The sequence below is a fragment of the Balaenoptera musculus genome, chromosome 8, assembly GCF_009873245.2.
Source record: "Balaenoptera musculus isolate JJ_BM4_2016_0621 chromosome 8, mBalMus1.pri.v3, whole genome shotgun sequence".
NCBI lineage: Eukaryota > Metazoa > Chordata > Mammalia > Artiodactyla > Balaenopteridae > Balaenoptera > Balaenoptera musculus.
In genome coordinates, this window is record NC_045792.1 from 102,068,698 (window position 1) to 102,084,092 (window position 15,395).

General features: G+C 58.6%; 2 protein-coding genes across 4 annotated transcripts in view; one reads left to right on the forward strand and one right to left on the reverse strand.

The window, feature by feature from the left end:
• The window catches only part of MACROD1 (mono-ADP ribosylhydrolase 1), a 153,369-nt gene that overhangs the window by 89,818 nt on the left and 48,156 nt on the right, over positions 1–15,395 (reverse strand). The window lies entirely within an intron of this gene.
• The window catches only part of FLRT1 (fibronectin leucine rich transmembrane protein 1), a 77,127-nt gene that overhangs the window by 54,389 nt on the left and 7,343 nt on the right, over positions 1–15,395 (forward strand). The window contains exon 2 of the mRNA XM_036860421.1: positions 9,556–10,477. The gene's annotated coding sequence lies outside the window, so the exon portion shown is untranslated. The remainder of the gene's footprint in view (positions 1–9,555; positions 10,478–15,395) is intronic.

The window sequence follows — 15,395 nt, forward strand, 5'->3', positions numbered from 1 at the left end:
GGGCAGAAACCTAATTTGCAAACAGTGGAGAGGCAGCGTGGCTGCCTTAATTAAGGGGGCTCCCTCCTGAAGGCCTCAAAAAACAACCCTCCCAAGCCAGGGCCAGCAGCATGCCCTGGTATGTTCAGAAGGCCAGACTGGGCCCCTGCCCCTGTCCGCCATCCACTGGAAAATGGGCTGCCCCCCTGCTTGGCCTGTTTTAGGGACAGCAGGCTGGTCCTGGGATAGCTGGTAGCACCGCACATGGCCGACCCCCTCCTGGCCCTCATCAGGGGCAGTGTGACCATGGTGGGGGGGGGGCGGGGAGGGGGAGGGAGGTGGCACTGCACCTTCTCAAGGCCAGTCGCCCAGAGAAGCTCTGAACACAGCCTCAAGGAGGGCCCCAACTTCCACCACTGATGCTTCCCTTTTCTTGTCTTTTCTTTCTGCCTGGCACTTACAAAAATTAAACACGGATGGTTTCATCTTGGGAGAATTAGTATTCTAGGCAGGGCTGGGGGATGTGATCGGAATGTCAAGGCCAGAGCCACAGAGCTGGAAGGGAAGGGAAGAGGGGCCCTGGGGTGGGGGCAGAGGGCACCAACCTGCCCGGGAAGCACGGTAGGGCCTGCGAGGGGCAGCCTGCTTCCCGGCCACCTGGCCTCACCTGGCCTCCAGGGGTAAGGATGAGGCTGGGCATGGCCGGAGGGGGCAGCATCGGTCCAGGGCTGGAGGAGGAGGCGATGGGGGCGGCTCAGGACAGAGACTGCGTCTGGCCAGGACCTGTGGCTCCCCGTGGCCCCAGATCAGCTTATCTACACATCCATCCCCTCCCTCATTTGGCCCTCATTTGCTGATGCGTGTGCCTCTCGTGCGCTGGGCACCGAGCTGGGGGGGTGTTAAGGGCAGAGACATGCCTGTCCTCACCACTGCCTGGCACACAGCAGACACTCATCAAACATCATACTGTGTCTCCCAAAGCCTGATCTGAAGAACGTGCTAACAGGTTAACAGAGGTTAACACGTAACCGCTGGAGCGAACAGGGTTAAATTGGTATCTTTGAGACGGGACTTCTCAGAGCCTTTAACACGCTGATGCGCCCGGTGAACCGGGTTGGGGGAGCGCTGGCCTGCAGCCCCCTGCCCGTCTGAGCGCAGCCCTCTGGTCCTGGCCACACAGGAAATGTGCTGTGGGCACAGAGCTGAGTCGAGAGTGGGTTTGTGTTCGGGCTCCGCGGTGGACCCACTGTGTGACCTTGGGCAGGCTCCTGAATATCTCTGTTTCCTCAGGTGGAAAATTGAAACGGTAATAATAGTGCCTGTGGGTTCAGTGAGGTGATGTAAGAACAGCGCCTGCCTCAGACTTAATACGGGGTTGCTACTGTTGTTGTCATTGCTGTATTATTATTATCCACTTAGCTCTGTGTGCCTGGGCTGTAGTCAGAACTCAATCAGTTTAGCTACGGTTGTTGTCACTGCTGCTGACACACTCCTTGCCCTTAAGAGGTCACAGCCAGGGGGTTAAAGACAATTAGAATCCAGGGTGGAGAGTACAGGGCTGGGGCTCTGTGGAGGTAGCCAGAAGGAACCACAGCATGGCTGCAAGAGCAGACCTCAGGGGATTGGCGAGGCCCCCACCTGACATGGTCATCCTGGTCCAGCCTCACTGCTAAGCGGCCATCCAGCCTGGGCCTTGGCACCCGCGGCAATGGAAGTCTGGCCCATCTTTGGGCATCTCTGCCTGTTACAGATTTCTTCCTTAACTGAATCTCTCCTGGTCCTTCTAGTTCTTGGGCCTCCCAGAGTAGGCTGGTCTTCCTTCTCTAGGTCAGCTGTCCAGAAAACGGAGGACAGGGGACCAGCTCTCTTCCCCGAACCGTCCCATCCTCCCTCCGTCACTGCCCTAGCTGCCTCTCACTCCTCTGGGTCTCCTGTCCTGCAGTGTGGCTGTGCATCTCGTGGAGCCCAGACTGAACAGGGTTCCTGTTTAGTCTGACCCGGGCAGAAGCAGGCAGGGAGCAGGGTGCAGTCTGTCCCTCCTTTTAACACAGCCCATCCAGAACTAGGAGCTGGGGCCCTCCGTGTCTGGAGCAGTCGGTCACCTTGCTCTGCAGACACAGAGAAAGCCAGTCTAATAGAGAGCAGGGTGCCAGGGGAGCCTGAGAGGCCATTCTAAAGGAGGCTGGGGACAAGGAAGGGTCAGGGAAGGCTTCCTGGAGGAGGCGGCAGCACTTATCAGCCAGAACCAAATGGCAGGCTCCCAGAGCAAAGACCTTCTGAGTCACCCAATCCGCCCCTATCTGACCACAGGGAGACTGGCAGAGCCGTTTGGTTGCTTACATCGTAGGTCAGACTCCAGGAGCTAACTATTCAGGTGTTATAGGAGGGATCATTTATCTCGAGGAAATGTGGTTCGGGGAGGCCAACCACAGAGGCCAGAGACCCGGCAATGCTGGATCCCCAGCTCCTTGTCTACCAGGATTCAGAAAGTCCCCCCACCCATCATGACCATGGCATCCCTGGCTGTCCATGGGGTCCACGGGGGTGGGGGGATTCTGAGGCCAGAGAATCGCTCTAGCCCAATGCCCCCTGTCTGGGCCTGTATCCTGGGAGGTGAGTGCCGGTTTTTTGGTGGCCACAGGACAGGGAAGCAGCTGCCAGGCGAGGCCGGCCCATGTGCTCCAGGAATGAAGGTACCAGGGGCCTCGTTAGCCGCAGCTTCAAAGAGCCCCATTATTAACAAAGTACGCCATGAATCCTTTTTCTTCCTCTTTCCATCCTTAAGGCAGATTCCCAAATGAAAAGGAAAATATACAATGAGTGGCAATGAGGAAACCTCAGAGGAAAGCCAAGCGGCTGCAGAGCCGGGAAGGAACATCAGTCCACCCTCGCGTGGGGTGTGGGCTTCCTTTCTTTATTTAAAATAGTCTCTCCCTTTTCCCTTCCTCCCAATTCAGCTGGTCTCTCAGGCTGCACTTTAAGTCCTTTTGAAGTGTTACAACCATTTTCTCCTCTTTCAATTAACAACAAGAAAAGGAAGCTAATAGCTTCCTGAGCCACTCGCTGTAAATATTAACAAAGCCTGGCCGCCTGGCCTGGGCGCACGCGTTGCTCCCAGCTGGAGAGTGAGTTTACGGGAAGGAGGGGAGGGGCGAGAGATTTCCAACGCAGAGGCGAAAATCCCTTGGCACAGGCTTCTGCTGGTGCAGGGAATCTGAAGAGCCGGGGAGCCAGGCGAGGGGGAGCCAGGCGAGAGGGCGCCTGTCCCTGGGGGCTGGGGGTCGGCACAGCTGGCGAGAGGGAAGTAAGATACTTCTGGAAGAAAAGGCAGCTTCCACCAGCTGCACCTGAGTAACTTGGAGGATGTAGGTGGTGCGTGCCCTGGAATCCCCAGCTCATGGCTTTGCGTGTGGTCAGTGGTGGAGGTCTAAGGAGGAGTGGCATTTTGAATGCAGCAGCTGGAGGGGTGCTGGGGTCCCCCGGGTGCATGCTAAACCCCGAGCACCTGCCTGTGCCCATAGGGTGTAGGGTTCCTGAAGGAATCTGAGGCTGGGGAGGGGGCTGAGGGAAGGGGATGTGGACGAGGGGAGCTAAGACCCCACGAGCAGAGCCTGGGTTCTGAAAGCTCCTCATCCTGCTCCCTGGGAGGCTGCTGACCGTGACCCCCATGACCCCAAGCCTACCAGACACACCAGCAAAGTCCTGCTTCAAACATCTGCTTGAGAGTTATGGCGTGTAGACTCCGCAGGGCCCATCTTGTGGCCAAGGTGGCCAGGGGGCCCGGGTAAAAGCACGCAGAGGCTGGTGGCCGGGAGGGGACCAGGTCTTCTGCCTGGGGCTCCCACCACCTGCATCCACTGAGGGCCAACCCGGCTAAGAGCTCACGGTGGGGTGCGGTGGGGAACGCACAGCCACTGTTCTGTCGGCAAAGGAGGCTAATTTCCTGAGAAAGGCCTGGCCTTCTCTGCCGCTACGCCAGACTCGTCCGCCCCGGGCTCCCACGGGCTGGACACAGCCGGTTACGACAAGCCCTGCGGGGTAGACCTGGCCAGCAGGCAGCCCCTTCCTGGGAGCCGCGGGCAGCGGGCAAAGGCCACGAATGCCCCGTGTCGTGCACAGGCTGGCCCCACCGCTGCATCCCTCTACGCGGGCAGAGGGGCAGGCCTTGGAGGTCCTTGTGCCCTCGCCCTCCTCCGCCCCTCCCGAACAGCAGGACCACCTGCAGCCCCCTCGAAGGCCTTCCCGCCCTCGGGCTGAGAGCAGTGGTCATGAGCCCAGCTGAGTGCCAGCGCCCTTGGCCAGCCCGCGCCCTCGCCCGCTCTCGCAGCTCCCGCGGCACCGAGTCCCTCCCGCCGCCCGCTGGCTCGGAGGAGATTTCAAAGGCACGAGACCACTCCAGGTGCGGGAGTCCTCCGCAGGCACCTGCTCGCTCTTCTGTCTCACCGCTGCCCAGGGATGACAGTGCCCACTTGACGGCCTTTCTAGGTGCCCACTGCTCGGCCACATTGTGGGGGCAGCACCCTAAACTGGTACAGCCAGGCCTGGAGGAGCCTGGGACCCTGGAGCCGGCGGCTTCTCTGCTCTGGGCACTGCCCGCCGGCTCACACGCTTGCACACCCATCCCTGAAAGTCTGGGTTTTGTCAGGAAATGGTTTAATTAGTAGAGTGGAGGCTGGGAGGGTTCACGCCCGAATGCAGGCTCCCTCACCTCCTCCCTTTCTCACCCGCGATGCTGTGCGGGTGCCATGCTGCCGTGCCAAGCCTTGGGGCCAGAGCGAGCGAGAAGGGGGCAGGGGGGCCGAATCGCATGCAGAGGCAGGAGCTGGAGCCTCCAGCACGCCCCCTCCAGAGGCCTCCCTGCTGCCCTGCCCAGGGCACCTAGGACCAACACCCGCCTCGGGCAGGCTCGGAGCCCCCGGCGGGCCAGCCACCCATGGTGCTGCTTCATGCGGTCACGGGAGCCACCCTCAGCCACCCTCCAGCAAGGAGGAGAAGGGGGAGGGAACCCACTCAGCTCCTGGGCTTGTCTTCAGGGAGGCTCCAAGTCAGCCCCTTCCCCTCAACCCCCCTGCTCCCCACCCCTCCTCCTGAGGACATTGTCCCAGCCTCTCACTGGTCCCCTCCCATGCACGCTGGTAACCTCCAATTCTCCAGGAAAGTCTGGTCATGCCCCTTCCTGCCTGGGCACCCTCGCTGGCTGCCCGCTGCCCTCAAAATGAAGACCAGGCCCCTCAGCAGAGCATTTGAAACTCCCCCCAAGCATCCCATCTCCCACTTCAGCTTAGATCACTGCCCTCCACTAACTCAGAGCTTTGGGACACCAACCTTCTCACTGCACCAAGCCCTCTCACCTCTGAGCCTTTGCATATGCTGTTCCCTCAGCCTGAAACGCCCTTCCTGCCTAAACCCCTACCGTGCTGACTCTGTTACAGGAGCAGTCCACACTCCCAAAAGGAAAAGCTCTCCCTGACCCATGGCCCTGGCCCCCAGCCCTCTGCGTCCCGGAGAGAGGGCACATGACTGTGGCAGCACCTGGGTCCACGCTGGCACAAGCGAGGAGTGACCCACACACTGCAATGCGGGAGAAGGGACAGGCCCTGTGGATGGCCGTCCTCACGGCAGGAAGTCAGCAGCCACGGAACAAACCCCAGGTTTGAGTCACAAAGAGCCTTTTCATCTCTAGAGGTCAGATACAGATGTTGACCTCAGCCTGGAAGTCTAAAATGAAAGAACACCCTGGGTCTCCTAGCTCGAGCCAGCTTTGACCTGCTTACAATGATCTAAACTCTGCCCTCTTTGCCACGGGGCAGCTCTGCCCAGGGAGGGGGGCAGGCATGTTGTTCATTTAAAACGCCACTCGGCTAAGTCACCAGCCATAAAGCCCACCTGGGTTTCCAGCAGCGCATACAGGAACCTGATTAATGACACACACATAAAATCCATCCCAAAGAGCCATAGGTTGGAAAGAAGCAGGAAGGCTAATTGCTAATATAGGAATTAATATCAGTGAGTACTGATCTTCAAGGCAGGTGGGAACTGTAAAGCTACAGAGCGTTTCCACTTCAGGTGGAGGCCCTGGGGTCCAAAGTTGGGGTGGCCACCCTGAAAGATGGATGGGGGGACCCCGGCCACACCTGCACCACTCTAGCTTGCCATTGAACCCACGTGACTATTGTGATGTGGGAGTCCAGAGGACCCCAGAACCACAGCACAGTGTCACCTTCCCCAGAAAGCCCCCTGTGATCCAGGCACCCCCCCCACACACACACCCAGGCTGGGCAAGGAGTGGCTTTTGGCTCTGCTAATGCCCTATGTGTGTCTCACAGTGTGGCCTTCTGCAAACCAGTGGCCTCCCCCACTGGACCATGAGCTCCTAGAGGACAGGGGCTCCTCTTCAGGTCCATGTGTCCTGCACAGTGGCGGGAGCGCGATGGGTCTCAATACACATTTGCCAGATAGATGGATAGATGGATGTAGAGATGGAAAAACAGACGGACAGATGGAAAGATGGATGGATGGATGGAGAGATAGATGGTTGATGGATGGATGGAAAGATGGATGAATGGATGGATAATTGCATGACAGGGACTCAGGAGAAACCCAAGGTCTCTGGGTGCATGGGCCTAAGGGCCACCTTGTGTTTCTGTTGCACTGAGACTTGGCATCCTGCAGGGAGAAGGAAACTGGCCCAGGGTTCAAGGTCCTGGCTGTCATGTAAGTCATACAAACTTAGACAAGTCCCCCCCTTCTCAGTGTCACTGCACCTGCACAGCGCGAACAGTCCTCCCTGCCCCGCCAGCTGTGCTGGGTTGTCCCGAGGCTCAGGGGAAATGGCAAAGCAGAAATGACCTGGAAAAGGGTAAGGGACATTGTCCCCTTGTAAATGGCGTATATGTAGAGGCAGACAGATCCGGCCAAAATGCAGAGAGTGCTGAGACGTGGGATTGTGCGCTTGGCTTTCTTTCCCCCCTTTCAAATTTCTTTTAATACAGTTATGATGTTGTTATTTATAACAAAAAGTAAAATTGTGTAAGCATCTCAAGTACTTACAGATGGAAGCTTTTATTACGCTGACCCAAAAAATTGTTCTTTGGCACTGGAATGCAGGGACCAGACCTATGGGAACAGGGGACGGCCGAGGCAAGGAGCGTGAGCAGAGGCTGTCCTGTGGTCAGAGTGCCCAGAACTGGCCAAGGAGCGGCTCCCGCTTACTGAGACCCTGGGACCATGCAGACTCACTTTGTCCTTGGTCAACTTGACGGAGGACTTTGCTTGCACTGTGTGGCCTAGGCTTACTCGATCCAATATTGTGCCCACTGGGGACTGCATGGCCCTGATGATAGGTGTGTGCCAGAAGGGCTCATTTAGGAGGTATTCCTGGGCCCAGCGCATGCAAGTGGCTATAACAATCATAATCATGCACCCATGCGGGGAAAGTGCTCTCACCTCACAAGCACTGTGGCCAGGCTGCCCTTGGAGCACACACACCCCAGACACCCGAGAGGCACCCGCTCACCCAGAAGCACTCAAGGAGCCCATATCCTCAGTGGGGCCTGGGGAGTGCAGTGCTGCCTGATTCCCAGGAGGACCACACTCAGGGAAGGGGGATGCAGGGGAGGGTTACCCAGAATGCACAAGGCTGGACAGGCCCACTGAGAGCCTTGCTTGGACCCTTGATTTTCTAAATGAGAAAGCAGAGTGGGGAGTTCACTGGGTGCATTTATTAAGCACCTACTGTGTGCAAGGCACTGACTCAGGCACTAGGGGATCAGCCTCAGGTGAGCAGATGTGGTCTCTTCCTTGAACCAGCAAGATAATTCCTTTCAAGACATTATGTCATTGCCCTCACGGTTTGTGCAACCCTGCAGACAGAGAGGAGGCTGAGGGGTGATGTTGGATGGATACTTGCAGGAGGGGGAACAGCATGGGGAAGGGCAGGGGCCAACTCGGGGAGTTAGGGGGAGGTGGTGGGAGTTGAGGCCGGGCGGGCGGGGTGGGGGCGTCAGGCAGGGCCAGGCCTTGTGGGGCCTTGGAGGCTGCCACAGGAGTGTCGCCTTCATCCTGAGGGCTGTGGGAAGGGCCTGACGCCAGCAGGATGCAGCTGCCTTCCTGGATTCATAATTTCGAAAGCAGAGCTCTGTAATGGGGGATCAGCCGGCCATGGCCAGCTGGAGCCTTGGCTCTGAGGACACTGCCACCATCCTCTCTAAATACGGAGGCCCAGCAGCCTCTGCCCCCACCCTCCAAGGTATAAAACAATTTCCTTGCCCCGGCCAGGGAGGCAGATGACCTCATTGGACGCTTTCCATCTCTCCCTTTCACAGAGAAATTACAATTTATAATTGGATGAAATCACGCGGGTGTAATAGCAATAAGAGCCGTGCTGGAGCCCAGCATTCACCTCTCCTGTGGGGACTCTGTCCTCATCTTCCCTCCTGTCTAACCCCCACCTGCCCCTTCCCAGGGAGCTGCACCCCACCTGCCTGCTCACACCTTGAGTGTTTGCCAGACCCTGGCCATGCAGGGGTGATGTCCTGTGAGCTCTTAAACCTTGCCGTTTCTTAACCCTCCTTGCTCCTGGGGAAGCTTGTCCCAAGACCTCCCCACTTCTCCCGTCAACCCATCAGCCTCCACCTGCCCTCCACCTGGCCAGCGCCTGCCCCTCTTCCTACACGCACTCCCTGCAAGGCTGGGCGCCCAGTGAGTGGTGACCCCCCGGCCTGTACTCTAGACTTGTTATAACGTGCACCCTAAATATCCTTGTTTTTATTTGTGACAGCCTCAGACAACACGCATTTCTCAAATCAGCCACCTTCGGCCCTACAAAGAAAAGTGCCCAGATGCAGCCGAGCCCATCTGGATCCAATTTCAAACCAGAGCTAACACTCTCAGATGTGTAATAAAAGCCCTTTTCCAAAGAGGGGCTCCTGCAGGGGGAATATGGACACCGGGGCACTGTGGGCCTTCAACACGCCATGCTAATGAGAGGCGATCCAGAGAGCTCAGGCTGTTTTGGATTCTGAGGAACAGCCAACCCTGCTCCCAGGTCTCCGGGGAAAGGGAAGGTGGCCGTGGAGGGCAGCCGGGGTGTGAAGCACTGACCCTGGCCTTGGTGGGGAGGCCAGGGATCCAGCTTCCCCAGTTCCCCGATGCTCCTGCTTCCCACGGTGGGGAAAGGCAGCACTTGTTCTGGAAGCCGAGGCCACGGTGGCCCAGTTGGATCCTTTGAATGACATTTAGCAAGAGGAGCAGGTGCTGGGGGAAGCAGAGCCAGCTCTGGGCCAGGCGGGCGGCCCCTGCACAGCCGGGAGCTCTCAGAACTTCATTTTTCCCTTCCCGGTCCTCCCACCCCCAGGAAAAGGGAAAGCAGGGAGCTGCGAGGAAGGGTGCTCGGCACGGCCGGCTGTTTGTTATCTGGATTTGGAAAGAGAGGGGAGAAATCCCAGATCACGGGAAAGTGGCGTTCAAGAAAACAGGTTCCTGAGGGATGGGAGGAGAGGGGGCTGCAGCCCAGGCTGCCGGTCCCGTGCGGCTCCGAATTTCCCTGGGCTTAATCGCTTGTATTGCTTTTTGCAGGTGAGGAGGCAGGGAGTGGGTGAGAAGGACTCCTTTTTGGACAGACGAGACCAGGGCTGAAGCAGGAATAACCCGTGCCTCCACCTCCCCAGCAAGAAAGCCTTCCTACAAACAGGAGCAGCCAAGCAAGACTGAGTGCCCCCCCCCCCGCCCCGCCCAAACATCTTCCCAAAGAGGGGCATGTGGGGCCTGACAGCTCGGCAGCGCATGTCAGCAGCTCCAGCCCCGCGGTGAACATCTGAACTCCTCAGCGGGGTAATGGACCCCCTCCTTCCCCCGGAGACACAGCCTGAGTGGCAGGAATACCGATTCTTTGGAGAGTGACTCCATCTCAGCTCTGTCACGCAAGAACGCTCTCTGCACCAGAGCCCATTCCGCCAAGTGACTTAAAGGGATTAAAAACAAAACAAAACAAAACTTGGTAAAGAAAAAGGGGTAAAAGCCACGCAGAAGCCTTTCAGAAGAGGTGGCGGCCAACAGACAAAAGGGCGGAAGTTGAAAGAGGGTGGGGAGGCCACCCTCCCCAAGGATGGGCGCCCGGCCCTAGGGCATGCCTGGAGAGCAGGGGCCCAGAACACCCTCAGGTCGCGCACGGGAGCCCCGGGGCTTCGGGGGGCACCCCTGCAGGCCCCTCACGCAAACCCCTCATTCCAGGAGGAGAAGCCAGCAGTGCCGGCAGCCTAGGGCGCGGGAGGTGCTGCTCCGGACCCGCAGCCACGTCTGAACACGAGGAGCCCAGCAGAGCGAAGCACAGGGTCTCCTCCCTGAGCCCCGGGCACCCCCAGCACCACCCAACACCCCAGGTCTGTGGTCTGCACCCTGAGTGCCAAGGCTGGTGGGCTGGAATGTAAGCACGGCCCAGGCCCACCTCGACGGAAGCGCAGCCTCCAGAGCTGCGGGCTGCCAGGCTGCAGCGAAGGAGGTAAGGCGGATGCAGATGGGCTCCGGTGGCCCAGAAAGGCCCAGGGGCTCCTCGTGCCCAGAGAGGGCACAGGACAGATGGGGCCTGTCCTCTTCGGGCTGGGTTGAAGGTCTGCAGCTCCACCCCGCCCACCCCACACATGCAGCTGAAGCAACTGGTGGCATCTGCTTGCCAGGGGAGGGGTCCTTTGCTACCTGGTGGCCCCTGCGCTGCTGGGCTCTGCCCCAGGGTGGGTGGACCCAGGATGTAAGGGAGTGACCTTTCCTGGAGGAAACTCCTGCCCCTCCCAGCCGTTGCCCCTTGGGGGAGGTCTCACTTTGAGCCCTTCTGAGTTCTGACCAGAGGGGGCAGCCGTGAGGCCTTGGAGAGGCAAGACCTTTGGTGAACTAGCCACTGGCCATGGCACCTGCTGCCCTCCAACTGGAGAGGGTCCACAAGTCCCCTCCATCCAAGGCCTTCCCCTGCCCTGGCCAGGAGAACCCAGGGTGGGGTTGATCCAAAGCCACCATCCAAGGCCTTGCACCTGCCGGCCCTTAGGCATCATCTGCTCTGGCCTCCAGTTCAGCCCTTTTGTTGGTGAGAGTGGCTTGATGGGCCCAGAGATGTGCGTTTATTGCCCTAAGGTCACACAGCAGGCGGCGGCAGCAGTGGCGTGGCGCGGTCTGGCTAGGGGTGTGGGGGGTGTGGGGCCTACTTCTTCTGGCTTCCCAGAGGCCAGGGGGGAGGGTTCATGCCTCCCCAAACACAAATCCCAGAAACCCCAGGGCACCTCTATCGCAGCGCTCTGGGCAGGGCAGGGAAGCCCCAATTCATTACCAAGATGGAAAATGACAATTCCCCGCGCTCTTCCCCAGGAGAGGGGCTGATTTATGACGGCGCCAGGGCCTGGGACATTTGTCAGCGCCGCACTGCACGCACGCCGTCTGAGGGGGCGTTAATAGCTGTGTTATTAGCCACCAGCGTGAAAGATGCCCTGCGGATCGGCTATTTACTGTTATTTATTATAAAGGTGCACCAGCCCGGCAGCGGGGCCGCGAGGCGTCGTGAGCTCGCTGGAGCCCGAGCTCGGCCCCTGCCCAGCCGGCCTCCCTTCCCCCACCCCTACCTACCGCCCCATCACTTGCTCCTATTCTCCTCCCATCTCCTAGGAGACTGGTGGGTAACGCCTGGGGCTGAGGCCAAGCCAGAGGCGGGCAGCAGCAGGCCTGCAACCCAGACATTTATGGAGCATCTGCTCAGTGCTGGGCTCTGCCTCTGCTGAGCTTCCCTCCATCCCAAGGCAGGAAAACAAAGACCGACTTACTGGGCTCTGGGGCCAGACAGAGGTTGGTTAGCACCCTGGCCCTCCAGCTGTGAGCAGTGTGACCTTGGGGACGTCCCTTCCCCTCCCTGAGTGTGCTCCCCTTTGTGCACTGGGGACACAGGCTCCGCAGGGCTGTGGCCAGCTGGAAAGGAGAGGCGTTTGTGCAGGGTTGAGCATGCAGCAGGTGCTCAGCTTTGCCAGCTACTGCTACTAGTGGGACTGACCCCACAGGGCTAGAGGGGTCTGCAGACCTGCTGGTGGGCAGCCCCCATTAGATCCTGCTTGAGTTGGATACTGTCCACCATCATCCTCTCCATGCCAACACTTTGGGAAAGGGTTTGAGAGTTCAGTGCTGGGGCCAGAGGAGGCAGGCAAGGGAGAGGGCTGTTCATGGCTGCTGGAGGGTTCTCTCTGCCCTGGAGCCATCCCTTCTCCTCTCTGGGCCTCAGTTTTTCCAGGGTCCTCTACCTCCCTGATTCCAGGGTCCTGAGGGTGAGTTCCACCCTTGTGCATATCTGCGGGGTGGGAGGGAAGGGACCATCTCTAAGAAAGTGGGGCCAGCCTCTGTGCCTGGAAGCAGACCTGCAGTCGGACAGGGCCTGGTTGGCCACCCCATGTCAGAGCAGACGAGAGGAGACAGCCAGGGGTTTTCCCTGGGTTTGCTCCCTCGGGGCCTGGGGTGGCCCCACCGGGCAGCTGAGGAGGGCAGGTAAGACACCTGGGAAAGGAAAGCCTGGGTTTCCGTCCAGCTCCTCCATCACCTGCTGCACAATTCAGACCTATCCCTTTGCCTCTCTGGGAGGCCGTGGTGAGGGCACCTGTCATTATTACCTCCCAGCGTGGGGCTGACAAAGGGCCAGCCTCCCTCTTCTCTCCCACTGCCCTGTCCTGGCTTTCAGATTCTGGGGTCTCCCTTTTGGCATCCTCATTCATTCATTCATTCATTCATACATTCATGCAACAGGTGTTTATGAACACCTCTGATGCCAGGCTCTATACTAGGCCAGTGAACAAGACAGAACATATTCTGACTTGTAGAAGTTTACATCCTAGTGGGAGGGCTTGACAATCAACTTGTGATAAACAACTGGGGGAGGGGAGGGGTTGCCCCAAGAACAGGGCCTGCATGTGGGGGATGCCACACAGCTCCTAGGGGAGCCCCAGCCCCACCCAAGCCTCTGTCTTATGATCAGTAAGCATCACCATTCCCGGTCTTTCCTGATCAGCCGGCTCCTCTCCCAGCCCCTGGCTGTCAGGATCCCGCTGGCTGCTGAGAAACCCAGCAGTGCAGAGCTAGGGCCCCTGCCCTGTTCTCTGGGCTGCCCCTCACCCAGAATAACAGCCCTTAGGCCCTCCTCCTACCTTCTGAAAAACACCTGACCTTTCCTTTTTCCTTCCCAGAAGGAATTAAGCCTCAGTCTAGGCAGCTTTACTAAAAATGCACACAGACAGACAGAAATATAGGTGCAGCAACATCTTATTAAATAATACAGAGAAAGAAAGAAACAAAATTACATGTGTCTCCTTTCATCCCCCCCAACCCCTCCTGGCCCTGAATAGTTTAATATCGAACACTGTTATCAATATAATTAACCTCCTAAGACACAATTTTAAAGTCTTGTTTTTTAAAGCAATTTGCATTCTCTGAAGTTCAGGACATCCCACCGCCCGGCACAGCCCAGACGGCCTACGCAGTGAGGTGAACTCCAGGTACATTTTTAGTGGATTTGCGTACCTGTCTGTAATTACCGCCAGTGATAACAGCTGATGCATAATGCATGCGGCATGAAATTAGAAAAATAATTAACTTTAGGTTTTAAAAGAATCCCACCCCCTTCCCCCATGCATTACAAGTTCTCAATGGCACCAGTAGCCGAGATCAGGAGCAAAGTTGTGCCACGCAGGGTTGGAAGGGCCTTGAGGTCATGGCATCCTGCCTGAAGAAGGGGCCTCCAGTGGGCCTAGACTGGGCTGGGCAGGAGCAGGCCCGGGGCTTCTGCCTGAACGAGGGTGGGCTCGGAAAAGCCCCACTCACACAAAAGTCGCAAGTCCCCCTCCTGCTTGCAGTTCACATCTCCTGGACCTGCAGCAGGCCCTCTGCTCAGCACCCAGGGCAGTAGATCGTTTATGGTCCCATTTTACAGATGAAGGCCTGAGACCCAAGGCCACTCTTGGTTTGTGGAGCAGCTGAACTGATCCCAGGCAGGCCTTCTCAGGGAAGGGGCTTCCTAGAGGGGAGCTCTCCCCAGGCCTCCGTGAGCACCAGGAGGTGGAGGCTGGCCCCCCTGCCTCTAGGCCCTCCTCCCTCCATGTTGCTTGTAGCTGAGCCCCGAGAGACAGTGTCAGCTGGTGGAGGAGAAAAATGCGGGGTCCCTCATTGCTTTAAACAAAGGTTTGCTGAGGACCCATCACAGGCATGGAGGTGACCCTGCTCTGGTGGAGCTCTCAGCCCGGTGGGGAGGTCACTGCTTCCTGTGGGGCAGGGGTCCTTCTGGAGCTGAGAAACTGCTTCCGCCCCCAGTCTGCCCTGCACACCTCGCTCCTGCCTCGGGCCCTGCTCTGCCAGTAAGGACCCGAGGGCCTGGCAAGGTTTAGGGAAAACACAATGAATGCTTCTTGCTGAAGGAAGGGACTGAGAGAGTGCACAGAAAGGGCGAGGGAGAGGGGCTTCCCTCTCTGAGCTGTGGCCCCCTTGCCCACTCGTGTCTGCCCTCCCTCTTTCTGAAGTTCAGCCAAGACAGGCGGGCGGCCGCCCTGAGTGGGTCATAGGAGGACTTTGGGGTCCCTCCCAGGGGCAGGGTGGGGCAGCCCTTCTTTCCAAAACCTCCAGGCCTGTGCCGGGCACTTCACACAACCCCTCCCTTGTCATCTTCCCAGAAGAGTGGGGTTCTCAGCAACACGTTACAGATGAGGAAACTGAGGCCCAGAGAGCGTCACTGGAGGTCACACAGCTGAGGACTGGTGAGGTCAGATTCAAACCTAGCCCTGGTGTCCTCTCCCCGCTTCTAGTCTACACGCCTCCTTCTCGGGGTCAGTGCCACCTGGAATTCTCTGATTCCCATAGTGGGGACAGAGACTGTACCTGGCACTTCGGGGGACGCAGCATCAGGACAGCCTCACATGAGCTGCCTTCATTGGCAAATGGGGAGGAAGGCCAGGACTGGGAGGCAGGGGGAGGCCTATCCAGACTTCCCTCTACTGCCTGGGATGCCCAGCTCCCTCCTGCCACGTGCCCCCACCCCTGCTCAGCCCCTGGTGCGTCATGTCTAACTGTGCCCCACTCCCCAGAGCCTGTGGCGGTAGATGCCCTCTCCTATCCAGTGTGCCAGGGCCTGTGCTGGGCCTGGGGTCCTGCAGCTGCCCCCCTGCCCTCACTCTGACTCCCCAAGAAGACCCCCCCAAAGAGGGCCGTGGGTCTCTGGCAGCCCCAGCTTGATGGGATTTGGGAAAGACAACGGGGCAGAGTGCCAGGAGGCCAGGCGTCTCCAACAGGGAGGCACCTCCATCCAGTTGGCAGGTATTTACAGATATTACTCATGTCCGACTACCACCAGTCAAGTGGGTATGGGAAGCAGAGCCAGACACAACTTGGGAGGCTTCATGGAGGGGGCGTCC